Source organism: Lathyrus oleraceus, chromosome 7 (assembly GCF_024323335.1).
Source record: "Lathyrus oleraceus cultivar Zhongwan6 chromosome 7, CAAS_Psat_ZW6_1.0, whole genome shotgun sequence".
In the NCBI taxonomy this organism is placed as follows: domain Eukaryota; kingdom Viridiplantae; phylum Streptophyta; class Magnoliopsida; order Fabales; family Fabaceae; genus Lathyrus; species Lathyrus oleraceus.
The window spans coordinates 485,195,087-485,208,151 of record NC_066585.1 but is presented as its reverse complement, the minus strand read 5'-3'; positions in this window follow the sequence as shown (position 1 = coordinate 485,208,151).

The following is a 13,065-nucleotide window of genomic DNA, read 5'->3' as shown; positions in this document are numbered from 1 at the left end:
TGGGTGGGACCAAGTGCATTAGAAATTTTTAAATGTATACTTCAATTGTTATGTTGGACAAAATTTAATAATCCTAAAAGAAATACATGTGATAATACAAAACATTATAGGTCACTTTGGACCAAAGTCATTGAAATGTGAAAATGTCCAACTTCAAGTGCCCATAACTTTCCCATAAAAAATCCAAATGATGCAAACTTTAAGTCCAAATTTATTGTCTTGAAAAGATATAAAACTTTTATGTCTAAGGTTTTGTCATTTGAGACTTGCATCACTGAAACAGAAGGGCTTGAAGTTGATCCATTTTGGCAAATTTCTCAAATACATGTTTTGTACATTGAATTTCATGGCCAGTTTTCAATATTTTCCCAACTCCAAATGGATTTTTGTTCAACATAACATTTGTTCCTCATGTCAAGACCTTTCCAACCATTTCCCACATGCCTATGTTTCAATTTTCCAAATATCATTTTCGAAGAGGTGAAGTTTTGGGTTCAATTATGCATAACATGTGAAATCTTCTTGCGTACTACATTGCCTTGCCATTTGAACGTCCAAAACTCATTCATTTGTGTTCAGCATGCAAAACCAATTGAGTTTGGGCCTCACATGCGCCTGTACAGGCCCATGCATGGAGGGCCCAAGCTCATGCATACACGAGTTTTCTCCTTGCTTGCATCAGCCTTGGCTATAAATAGAATGCTTCACTCACTTCAAACCTCAACCTAAAGGCGCCTGAAGCTCTGCACAACTGAATCCCCAACCCTCCATTAAAGGAATTCTGATTTTTCTCCTCATTTTTCAAGCTCAAATTTCAACTTCCTTGGTGGATCTTTGACTTATAATTCCTTAGCCTAGCTTCCTTGTTACTTCAAGAGCAAGCTGCATTGAAGAATTGGATTGGATCAAGCACTGAAAGGCTGCACTTCAAAGGTTGATTCTCCAACTGTTTTCCTTCGAATCTCCCTTGTTATTATGCATTACTTGGTTTGGTTGGTACCTCTGAAGTCCTCATATGAGAGGCAATTGATTTGTGCTTTTAATTTTGTGAATTGAGCAAGTTTAGATTGAGTACCTTGTTTTTCCATCTCATATTTCTCCTTCTATGAGAGTCTTGAGCAAAAACTAAGGTTACAGGGGTGATGTACATCACCCCAACTTTCGATTGATGTATAGATCGCGTGTTTTTGTTGAGGTTTGAAAACCTACAACAGGTGGCTGGGACTGGCCTTCTCGCCGGAGAAGACAGTGGTGTACACCACCGCCCCCACGCGTTTGAACTTCAGCCATTGGATATATGTTTCCAGATCTAATCTCAGCGCTTCATTGTTATGACTTTCTTTTAATCCATGTGCCACGCTGTTGACTGGAGTGCATCATGCACGCGCGCTTCTCATCCACCAGATCAGCCACGTCAATTAATGAAATGGATCTGACGCCTCAGGATTTTTGTTATTTTTGAATTTCTATTTTATTTTTAAAATTCATAACTTCTTTATTTGGAATCACAAAAATATGGGACCAATTGCAAAAAACTTCTCTTAAATTCTAGTTTCTAAAAATGATTTTTAATTATTTTTGTGATTCCATTTAATATTTTTTGTGAATTATTTCTTTTCTGGTCATTTTTAATTCATTTAAAATACTTTTCAATATTCAAAAATGCCAAAAATATTTTCTTAACATCTTTGGATGATGATGAATTTATGAAAAATATTCTCATCAATTTCTTAATTGATTTGAGATTTATTTGAGATTTTAGTCCAATTATGTTATTTTTCTTCATTTTTAATTGTTTAAAATTAGTTTCTGTTTTTCAAAATATGATGAAATTTTTTGTCAAACCTTGTTTGACCATGTTAGACTTATGATGATCCAATTGGACTTTTCCAAGTTGTTTTGAATTGGATTTGAAATTTGACCTTTATTTGTGCATTTTAATTTATGTATTATTTTAATTCCAAAAAATACCAAAAATATTTTTATTATTTCTTGATTTCTAATCTTCATCTCACTTCTGTTTACCATTGATTGATGTTGATTCCATTCATATTTGGTCAATGTGTGTTGGTTATGTTGTTTGACTTTTAATTTTGTACATTCCATTTCCATCTTCTTCTTCTTCTTTTTTTCTTTTTGACCAATGAGTTAATGATTGGTGGTTAGCCTTGATATATGAGAGGCTTAACCTTCTTTGATCCAAATCAAATTCATCTTGATCAAAGATCAAGTGAATTGCTTTGCATTAAAGATAGGTTGCTTCATGGTCAAGCAAAAAACCAAAATTCATACAAGGTCATTCTTCTTTTCTTTTGGCATGGCAAGTTGTAGGAGCATGGCTTACTAGTCATGGTCTCTAACTTGTGTTTATTTGCCTATAGTTTTATTGACCGGCCTCAGATAGGTGTGACTACTACATTAGTCCACTTACGATTGCTTAACATAACGCTAAATTGCCTTATGGCACACTAACACTAACTACTAATGACTAACTTTTAATTCAAGCATTTAATTCTTGCAATTTACTTTAATGCAATTTAATTTCTTGTTTATTAATTCATTTGTCTTTGCCCTTTGCTCACTTGACCTCATATTTATGTTTATGCCATTTGCCTTTTGCTCATTTGAGCATATTATTGTGTATATACTTTTGCCTTGTGCTTGTTTTGTTTTGTTTGTGTGAACCCAATGCAAATGGAGAAAGGACTTAGATTTAGGACCCTACCTATGCTAAATGGAGTTTCAAGAGCAACTAGGCCTCCTGCCTTTAGAATGCTAAATATGTTGAAGAACAACTAGGCCTCATACCTTTAGAATGCTTAATCTTGAAAATGACTTGAAAGGACTTCTAATTCTAAACTCACTCTTGTCCATTCTTTTATTTGCATTGTGGAACTTTTTGATTTGTGTGTTCTTGTGATAGGGATACCAAACTTGAGCTATTTAGAAGGACCATTGTCATGAGCATCCAAGATAAGAGAGACAAATCCAAATTGGAGGATCCTAGGAGCTTGATTGAATATTTGCTTGATTGCTTGAGTTAATTGCTTATTGCTTGCTAAGTCCAAAGGAAAGGAGCAACTTGGATCATCTTTCTGATCTCAAGAAGGGAACTCCAAGTGGTTTTATTTCTCTTCTCTCATCTTTGCATGTTTAGGATCTAGCCCTTCTCTTCTTCTCTCCACTCTAACCCAAGCCAAACTTTTTGTGCAAACATTAACATTGCTTTCAAAAATTAGAAACCTAGGCACTATGCCTTTGATTTTTTCAAACTCTTTTCATAACACTTATTTTGAATTGAATCTTAAGTCAACTTTGACTTTATTTTGTGAATACTTTTCATTTGTAAATACAACTCACTCAAATTGTTTTGTGGTTCCAATGACCACTTTTGCCAAAGCTTTTCATAAACATTAGCTATTAGGTTTGAGTTATCATAGTGGTTGATGTAAACCTCACCTGTATCCTTAGTGATTGGACTATAAGTCTTCCATACTTATTATAGGGTGGATCCCTCACTAGTATGATGAAGCTCTCTTCACATGGTGGATTTGTGGTTTAGATTGAGTTTTCTCCCTTTGATAACAAAAGACCTTAAGGCTTTTGACCAATCAATTCACCAACTTATTTTGAGATTTTTTACCCCGAACTACGAGGTTTTGATCCTACCTTTTTAAGATGGTACGTAGGCAATGGATTTATCCATTCAAACACAAAATTGTACATAATTTGTATATTCTTTTCTCATCTCCCCAATCATGTTTGCACAAATATTTTCACAAATACCAACCTACCATACAACATTTGTAAAAAGGGCTCCCTTAGAGTACTAAGGATGTTTTGGGTGCTTAAAACCTTCCCATTGCATAACCAACCCCCTTACCCAAATCTCTGACATTTTTATTAGTTTTTGACTTGATAAAACTTCTCAGTTTTTGTTCGCTTTCAAACCTTTCCTTTGGATAAATAGAAGTGCAGTGGCGACTCGAATTATATGATTTACTTTTGATTTAGTCAATAAATCTAAAGGTAACGAATACCCCGCTACAGAAAAGTGGCGACTCTGCTGCGGAGAGGACTATTTTCCTAGTGGGTATTGCCTACTTTTTACCTTTTGTTGTATTGTATGTTTATATTATTTGTGACATATTTTTGTGCAAATTTAGGATGACTGTATTGTTTGTAATGTATGAATTGCTTGATATTTCAATTGCTTGTGTGCTTGGTGGTCTCTTATGAGATGAGTTCTATACCCGAACTCGAGTGCACTTATGATAGGAAAATGGCATAGTCTTGTTGACTTGTGTGGAGTTATTCCTTAGCAAGTTGACTTGCAAGCCCATTAACTTGGTGGAGGTTATCTTGGGATCAATAATGTCACACGAGTAGTCGTGGTTAGGCATTACTCTTTCCAATATATGCCTTAGAAGCCAAGGACCTTAGATTACCTAACCATCTTGGCCTATTTTAGGACATAGTGCGAAGGTCGTTCAAGTGTAAGATTTGATACGATTGTTACGCGATACTACACTCATAAGAGTCTCTCTTGAGAATATTTTTGGAATACGAGTAGTCGTTTATCTGATAATATCCGAAAGATGGGATGATGACTATGGGAACCTCTTGTAGAACATGACTGTCAGGTTTAACCATAGTACACTCCCTTTGGATGGTTCTTAACCGAGACTCCATGCTCGTGACTTGCAACAAACCCTTGATTTGCGGTCGATCCGTTCTCGTATATCCTTAATATCAATGGAACTTGGGTGTTGATAAGGTGTAAACCATAATCCACCAAAATGGATGATTGATATTAAGGATGACTTGATCCATCCCGTGACCTTTGTGTGGTGTGATTTGCTTGATCCTTGAGTGTGATTGTTGCATCCATGCATTCATGCATTCATACACATCCATATCATCAACATTGAGAAAATTTTCAAGGAACTTAAGAGGCCTATTTGCAAATTTTCAGACATGGATAAGCAAAGAAGGAATACAAAGAAGTACAGTTTTAGACAACCCGACTTGAAAGAGTTAAGGAGTTTGACATCCTATGTATTAGTTCCCTTGGAGTTCAAAGCTCGTCATGGGAAGCTTCTATCTATTCTTGCTACTCAGGTGGATGAAGGTCTGATGAGTGTGTTGGTGCAGTTCTATGATCCCTTGTACCGTTGCTTCACTTTTCCGAATTTCCAGCTTTTGCCTACACTTGAGGAGTATGCCTATCTTGTGGGTATACCTATCCTAGATCAGTTGTCGTTCAGTGGCTTGGAGAGAGTTCCTTCTTCCTAAGAGATTTCTGATCTGTTGCATATAGATGAATCTGTTATTGGTGCTCATATGACTACCAAAGGTGGAATTCAAGGTCCCCCATCTGATTTCCTCATTGCTCAAGCTACTATGTTTAGGAAGGCCATGAGTGAGGACGCCTTTGAAGCCATATTTGTACTTCTCATCTATGGGCTAGTGTTATTCCCCAACATCGACAATTTTGTGGATGTGAACGCCATTAGGATTTTCTCTACTCTTAATCTCGTTCCTACTCTGTTGGGTGACACTTATTTCTCTTTGCATATGAGGAATGCAAAGGGTGGTGGTACCATTGTGTGCTGTTTGCCTCTGTTGTACAAGTGGTTTATTTCACACTAGCCATAGACGCTCGCCTTCAAGGAGAACAAAGGATGTTTACGGTGGTCCACGAGACTTATGTCTCTCACTAATGATGATATCTTTTGGTACAACCGTGTATATGATGGTGTGCAGATTATTGACTCGTGTGGTGAATTCTCCAATGTTCCTCTTCTTGGTACATGTGGTGGGATTAACTACAACCCTGTTTTGGCACGTCGTCAGCTTGGGTTCCCCTTAAAGGATAAACCTAATAACATTTTGTTAGAGGGTGTGTTCTTTCAAGAGGGTAAAGATCCCCAAAACTTGAAGGGCAGGATGGTCCGCGCTTGGCGCAAGATTCATAGAAAGGGAAGGAAAGAGCTTGGTCCGAAGAATTATATTGCTTTGGAACCCTACACCTCGTGGGTGAGGAGGAGAGCTTCTGAGTACCACATGCCCTATGACTACCCGAGACCTATACCTATGGTTATGGTTGGGACTTCAACCCTCCCTAACCAAGGAGTAGAGGAGTTGAGAGACGAAGACCGTTCGCGTGCTTGGGTCCGTGAGCGAGAGGAGCTACTTCAGCAACTTAGAGATAAGGATGCTTTGATAGAATTTCTGGAGCATCAGGTTATCGACGAGCCTGATGATGTGGTGACTTCTCTTCTTCCTCAGTCATCCAAGTTTTGGAAGAGGAAGTATGATCGACTCGCCAAGGAGAAGGCAGATATGGAGGCAGCCTATGAGAGAGAGGTGAAGAGGCTTCGTGCAGCTTATCTTCCGGTCTCGAGATCTTTGGACGATTGTTTCTAGGGTTCCATAGGATGTCATTTTCCTTATCTCTTGTATTGTATTTGGTTACCAAGACTGTACTTCTTATGTGTAAATTTTTTCCAGATATTATTGATATGATTACTCCTTATATGTCTAAAATGATTAATATTTCCCAAATATTTGCAAATAGAGCTCTAAAAGTTCCTCTGATTAAAAATAAATCATATGTACAAGCATTGCATGCATCATATGCATAAGCAGGTTTTGTTCCAGGCTACTTGATCAGTGGTCTAACTCTGTGTTCTTCATTTATTCTGAAGATAAGCTGACGCACAGGTACAACACCAGAGCCAACTCTTCAAAGCTAATGGATCACCTCGAGCAAGAGAACAGAGAACTCAAGGAGGAAGTGGCAAGATTGACCGCCCTGATGGAGTCATTCTTGGCCTCCCAAAGCCAGTCTTCTCCAACGCCTTCAACTCCTCCCCAGAGGACGGTCTTTTCAGAGGTTGCTTCCTCTATCGTGCCTGTTGCCAGTGCTCATTTTGCTCCATCTGCTATGCCAACCGGGTTTCCCTGGGGGATGCCCGCTAATTTTGTTCTAGAGGGTCTCGCCCCTACTTTTGCTTCTCTGCCGGCGTCTATCCCGGTTCTTGCTGTGCCACCTCAAGTTGTGCATACTTTGCCGAGAGTTGATAACACCATTTATCACTCTGAGCCATCTGAGGGCCCAGGTGTGTACGAGAAAATGGACGCTATGAATGATCAATTCCTTGAGATGCGCAAGGAACTTAAAACTCTAAGAGGGAAGGACCTCTTCGGCAAATCTGCTGTTGAGTTGTGCCTCGTGCCAAATGTCAAGATTCCTATCAAATTCAAAGTGCCTGACTTTGAGAAGTACAAAGGAAACACTTGCCCGCTCAGCCATCTTGTGATGTACGCACGCAAGATGTCGACTCAGACTGACAACGATCAACTCCTCATCTACTACTTCCAGGATAGCCTGTCCGGTGCCGCATTGAGATGGTACATGGGTCTGGATAGTGCGAACATCCGCTCCTTCAACGACCTTGGCGAAGCTTTCGTCAAGCAGTACAAGTACAATATTGATATGGCTTATGATAGGGACCAACTGAGGGCTATGTCCCAGAAGGATAAGGAAACATCCTTTCTTGCACAGATTGTGCCTCCGCTCGAAGAGAAAGAAATGACGAAGATCTTTCTCAAGACTTTAAGCTCTTTCTACTACGAGCGGATGATCGCTAGTGCTCCCTCTGACTTCACCGAGATGGTGAACATGGGGATGCGATTGGAGGAAGGAGTCAGGGAAGGACGCCTGACAAGAGAAGAAGGCTCTTCTGCCAGACGTTATGGGGCGTTTGCCAAGAAGAAAGATGGAGAGGCACATGCCGTGTCCTGCCATGTCAAACAAAGAAGACCCTCTGTGAAGAGGAAGACTGTGCGCCCGACCAGTACCCAGCACCAGGTGGCTCATATAGCACCTGCCTTCAGGGAGAATCAACATTATCAGCATCAGAACCAGCAACAGCAACATCAACAATATCAACAGCAACAACATCGTCCGCAACAACAGGCTTACCAGCCTCGAAACAACAATCAAACCAGCACTAGCTATGGTAGGAAGAGGGTCACTTTTGATCCTATTCCAATGACCTATGCAGAATTATATCCTTCACTAATTGAAAGGAAGCTGATTACTCCACGTGATCCACCCGCTGTACCGACTAACCCTCAGTGGTGGTACAAGCCCGAGCTTCACCGTGTTTATCATTCAGGTGCTCCCGGATATGATGTGGAGAACTGTTACCCTCTCAAGACCAAGGTTCAAGACCTTGTAAGAAGCGGAATTTTGTTTTTTGAGGACGTAGGTCCTAATGTTAAGAAGAACCCATTGCCCGAGCATGGGAAATCTGCTATTAATATGGTTCAGGGTTGCCCTGGCAAGTACAAGGTCAGATATGTCAGCCATATCAGACAATCATTGGTCGAGATGGATAGACTGTTATGTGGATACAGTCATTACGAGCATGACCATGACAACTGTCGTGTATGCACTGTCAATGAGAGGGGATGTCGTCAAGTCAGGAAAGACATCCAAGAAATGATCGATCAGGGTGTGATCGAGATACTTCAGAATCGTGATGAGGATGAAGTTAATGTTATATCCCCTGTCTTCAGAATACTTGAGCCTGTGGTTGTCAGATATGATGGCAGCAAGCAAAAGGCCTCTCCTACTCTCGTCATTAAGCCAGCTGGCCCTGTTCCATACTCTTCAGACAAGGTTGTTCCCTATCAATATAATGCGGTTGCATTAGAAGATGGGAAGGAGGTGCCTTTGCCCTCCACTTATGTGACTAGTGTTTCTGATGTCAATGGATTGACCCGCAGTGGTCGTGTATTCTCTGCGGCGCCGAAACCCCAAGTTGACACCAGAAGAACTGATGTTGTTGATAATGTTGCCCGTCATGTGGGAACTTCTTCTTCTTCTCTGAATCCGGCACTTGTTGTCGACAGACCTGCCATTGTTGTTAGAGCTCCTGTCCCTGTTGGCCAGAATGGCATGTTGAAAGAGGATTGTGATGAGATGCTGAGGCTCATCAAGAGGAGCGAATATAATGTTGTAGATCAGCTGCTTCAAACTCTATGAAAGATATCTGTGCTATCTTTGTTGATGAACTCCGAGCCACACCGTGAAGCTTTGTAGAGGGTGTTGGATGTGGCATACGTGGATCACGATGTCACAATTGAATAGTTTGATAGCATTGTTGAAAACATTACTGCTTGTAACAACTTGAGCTTCTGCGATGCTGATCTTCCCGAGGAGGGAAAAGACCATAATTTGGCATTACACATTTCAATGAATTGCAAGGATGATGCCTTGTCTAATGTGCTGGTAGACACAGGATAATCGCTGAATGTGTTGTCGAAATCCACTCTGGCGAAACTTTCATACCAGGGGCCTCCCATGAGGCAGAGTGGAGTGGTAGTCAAGGCTTTTGATGGATCCAGAAAGACTGTGATTGGCGAGGTTGAGTTCCCAATCAAGATAGGACCTAGTGATTTCCAGATCACTTTCCAGGTCATGGATATCCACCCATCATATAGTTGTTTGTTAGGCAGACCATGGATTCACGAGGCAGGTGCCGTGACATCCATCCTACACCAAAAGTTAAAGTTCGTTAAGAACAAGAAGTTGGTGGTGGTAGGGGGAGAGAAGGCTCTCTTGGTAAGCCATATGTCTTCCTTTTCTTACATAGATGCTGAGGATGAGGTTGGGACGCCGTTCCAAGCCTTATCTATTGCTGAGCCTTCTAAGAAAGGAACTTCTTCATTTGCTCCTACAATGATGCGAAGTTGGCCATTGAGCATGGCACAACTACTGGTTTAGGACAAATGATTAAGCTGGAAGACAATAAATCCCGGGCTGGCATAGGGTACTCTTCAGGCACTTTCAACAAGCGCGGTTTGTTTCAGAGTGGTGGTTTCATCCACACGGTCGAAGACCAAGAGGCAGCTGCTATAGTGGAGGATGATGCAGAGGAAGATTCTAGCAACTTTGTCATCCCTGGAGGAGTCTGCAATAATTGGGTCGCTGTTGATGTTCTAACAGTTGTCCATAAGTCCATGTAATGTTCATTTTATTTAAAAACCCTTCTCCCATACCAAAAGGAGAAGTGATAACATTGTTGGCACATAAATACAATGATATTCATTCAATAATTACATGTTAAATGTTTGTTTTTTCCAAATTATTTTCACTTTTTGCTTTTTGCATGAAATTGGTGATCACATAAAACCCTAAAAAGAGAATAAAATCAATCTTTTCATCTGCATAATGATTTGCGTTGTTTGAATTCTAAAATCTCTTTTATATCCAAAATCATTATGCAGGTTGATAAAACCCATTGAACATAATGATCCAACACCATCTCCCAACTTTGAGTTCCATGTATTTGAGGCTGAAGAAGATGATGTTGAAGAGATTCCTGATAAGATTACCCATCTTCTTGAGCAGGAAGAGAAGATCATTCAGCCACATCTTGAGAATCTGGAAACAGTCAACTTGGGGTCTGAAGATTGTGTTTGCGAAGTGAAGATTGGGGCACTCCTGGAAGAGTATGTGAAGAATGGGTTGATTGAGTTGCTACGAGAATATGTCGACGTCTTTGCCTGGTCATATGAAGACATGCCTGGTCTAGATATTGATATCGTGCAACATTTCCTTCCTTTGAAGCCTGAGTGTGTGCCTGTGAAGCAGAAGCTCAGAAGAACTCATCCTGATATGGCATTGAAGATTAAAGAAGAAGTTCAGAAGCAAGTTGATACGGGGTTTCTGGTGACTTCTACATATCCTCAATGGGTGGCCAATATTGTACCCATGCCTAAGAAAGATGGAAAAGTCCGAATCTGTGTGGACTATAGAGACTTGAATAAAGCTAGTCCGAAAGATGATTTTCCTTTACCACATATTGATATGTTGGTAGACAATACAACTAAGTTCAATGTCTTCTCATTTATGGACGGATTTTCCGGATATAATCAGATCAAAATGGCACCCGAGGATATGGAGAAGACAACATTCATCACACCTTGGGGAACATTCTGTTATCGAGTGATACCCTTCGGTTTAAAGAACGCCGGAACCACGTATCAACGCGCTATGACTACCTTGTTTCATGATATGATGCACAAGGAGATTGATGTGTATGTTGATGATATGATTGCAAAGTCGAGAACGGAAGTTGAACATGTAGAGCACTTGTTGAAGCTTTTTTAGCGTTTGAGGAAGTACAAACTCCGCTTAAATCTGAACAAGTGTACATTTGGAGTCCGTTCCGGTAAGTTATTGGGCTTTATAGTCAGTGAAAGAGGTATTGAAGTTGATCCTGCCAAGGTCAAAGCAATACAAGAGATGCCTGCGCCCAAAACTGAGAAGCAAGTCCGAGGTTTTCTTGGTCGCTTGAATTATATTTCTAGATTTATATCCCACATGACTGTCACATGTGCACCAATATTCAAGCTCCTCCGGAAAGATCAGCGTCATGATTGGACCGAGGATTGCCAGAAAGCCTTTGACAGTATCAAAGAGTATCTGTCCGAGCCTCCGATTCTGTCTTTGCCTGTGGAAGGGAGAACCTTGATTATGTACTTGACAGTTCTTGAAGACTCTATGGGTTGTGTATTGGGTCAGCAAGATGAACCAGGGAAGAGAGAATATGCTATCTACTATCTGAGTAAGAAGTTCACTGATTGTGAGTCTCGATCCTCAATGCTTGAGAAGACATGCTGTGCTTTGGCCTGGGCTGCTAAGTGCTTACACCAGTATATGTTGAATCATAGGACTTGGTTGATATCCAAAATGGATCCAATCAAGTATATCTTTGAGAATCCTGCTTTAACTAGGAGGATTTCCCATTGGCAGATGCTGTTGTCTGAGTATGATATTGAGTATCGAGCTCATAAAGCTATTAAAGGTAGTATCTTGGCTGACCACTTGGCACATCAACCAATTGAGGATTACCAGTCTGTTCAGTACGACTTCCCCGATGAGGAGATTCTGTATTTGAAGATGAAAGATTGCGATGAGCCTACGCTTGATGAAGGGCCAGAGCCTGGTTCCCGATGGAGCATGGTGTTTAATGGCGCTGTAAATCAGTATGTAAATGGTATTGAGGCAGTGATTATTTCTCCTCAAGGCACACATTTTCATTTTACAACAAGGCTAACTTTCAAATGCACAAATAATATGGCGGAGTATGAGGTTTGTATTATGGGATTGGAAGAGTGTATTGATCTTAGGATCAAACATCTTGATGTTTATGGTGATTCGGCCCTTGTTGTTAATCAAATTAAGGGTGAATGGGAGACGAATCAACCTGGCCTCATCCCATATAGAGATTATGCGAGGAGGATTTCAACGTTCTTTACTGAGGTTGACTTCCATCATATTCCTCGAGATGAGAATCGGATGGCAGATGCTCTTGCTACGCTTGCTTCTATGATTGTGGTGAAATTTTGGAATGAAGTCCCCAATATTACTGTGATGTGCTTGGATAGACCAGCTCATGTATTTGCAGTTGAAGAAGTGAAGGATGATAAGCCATGGTTTAATGACATCAAATGTTTTCTTCAGAATCAAATTTACCCGCCTAGGGCATCTGTTAAAGATAGGAAGACTTTGAGGAGATTATTTGGAAGTTTCTACCTCAATGGCGATGTGCTTTATAAGAGGAATTTTGACATGGTTCTGCTCAGATGCGTGGATATACACGAAGCAGACCTGTTGATGACTGAAGTCCACGAGGGTTCATTTCGTACTCATTCCAATGGACATGCCATGGCAAAGAAGATGTTGAGAGCATGCTACTATTGGCTGACAATGGAGTTTGACTGCTGTAAATATGTGAAGAAATGCCACAAGTGTCAGATTTATGCGGATAAGATTCATATTCCCCCGACACTTCTAAATGTGATTTCATCACCATGGGCCTTTCTCTATGTGGGGAATTGACATGATTGGCATGATAGAGCCAAAAGCGTCAAACGATCACAGATTTATTCTCGTAGCAATTGATTACTTCACTAAGTGGGTTGAAGCGGCGTCGTATCCGAACGTGACCAGGCAGGTGGTTGTGAAGTTCATCAAGAATCAAC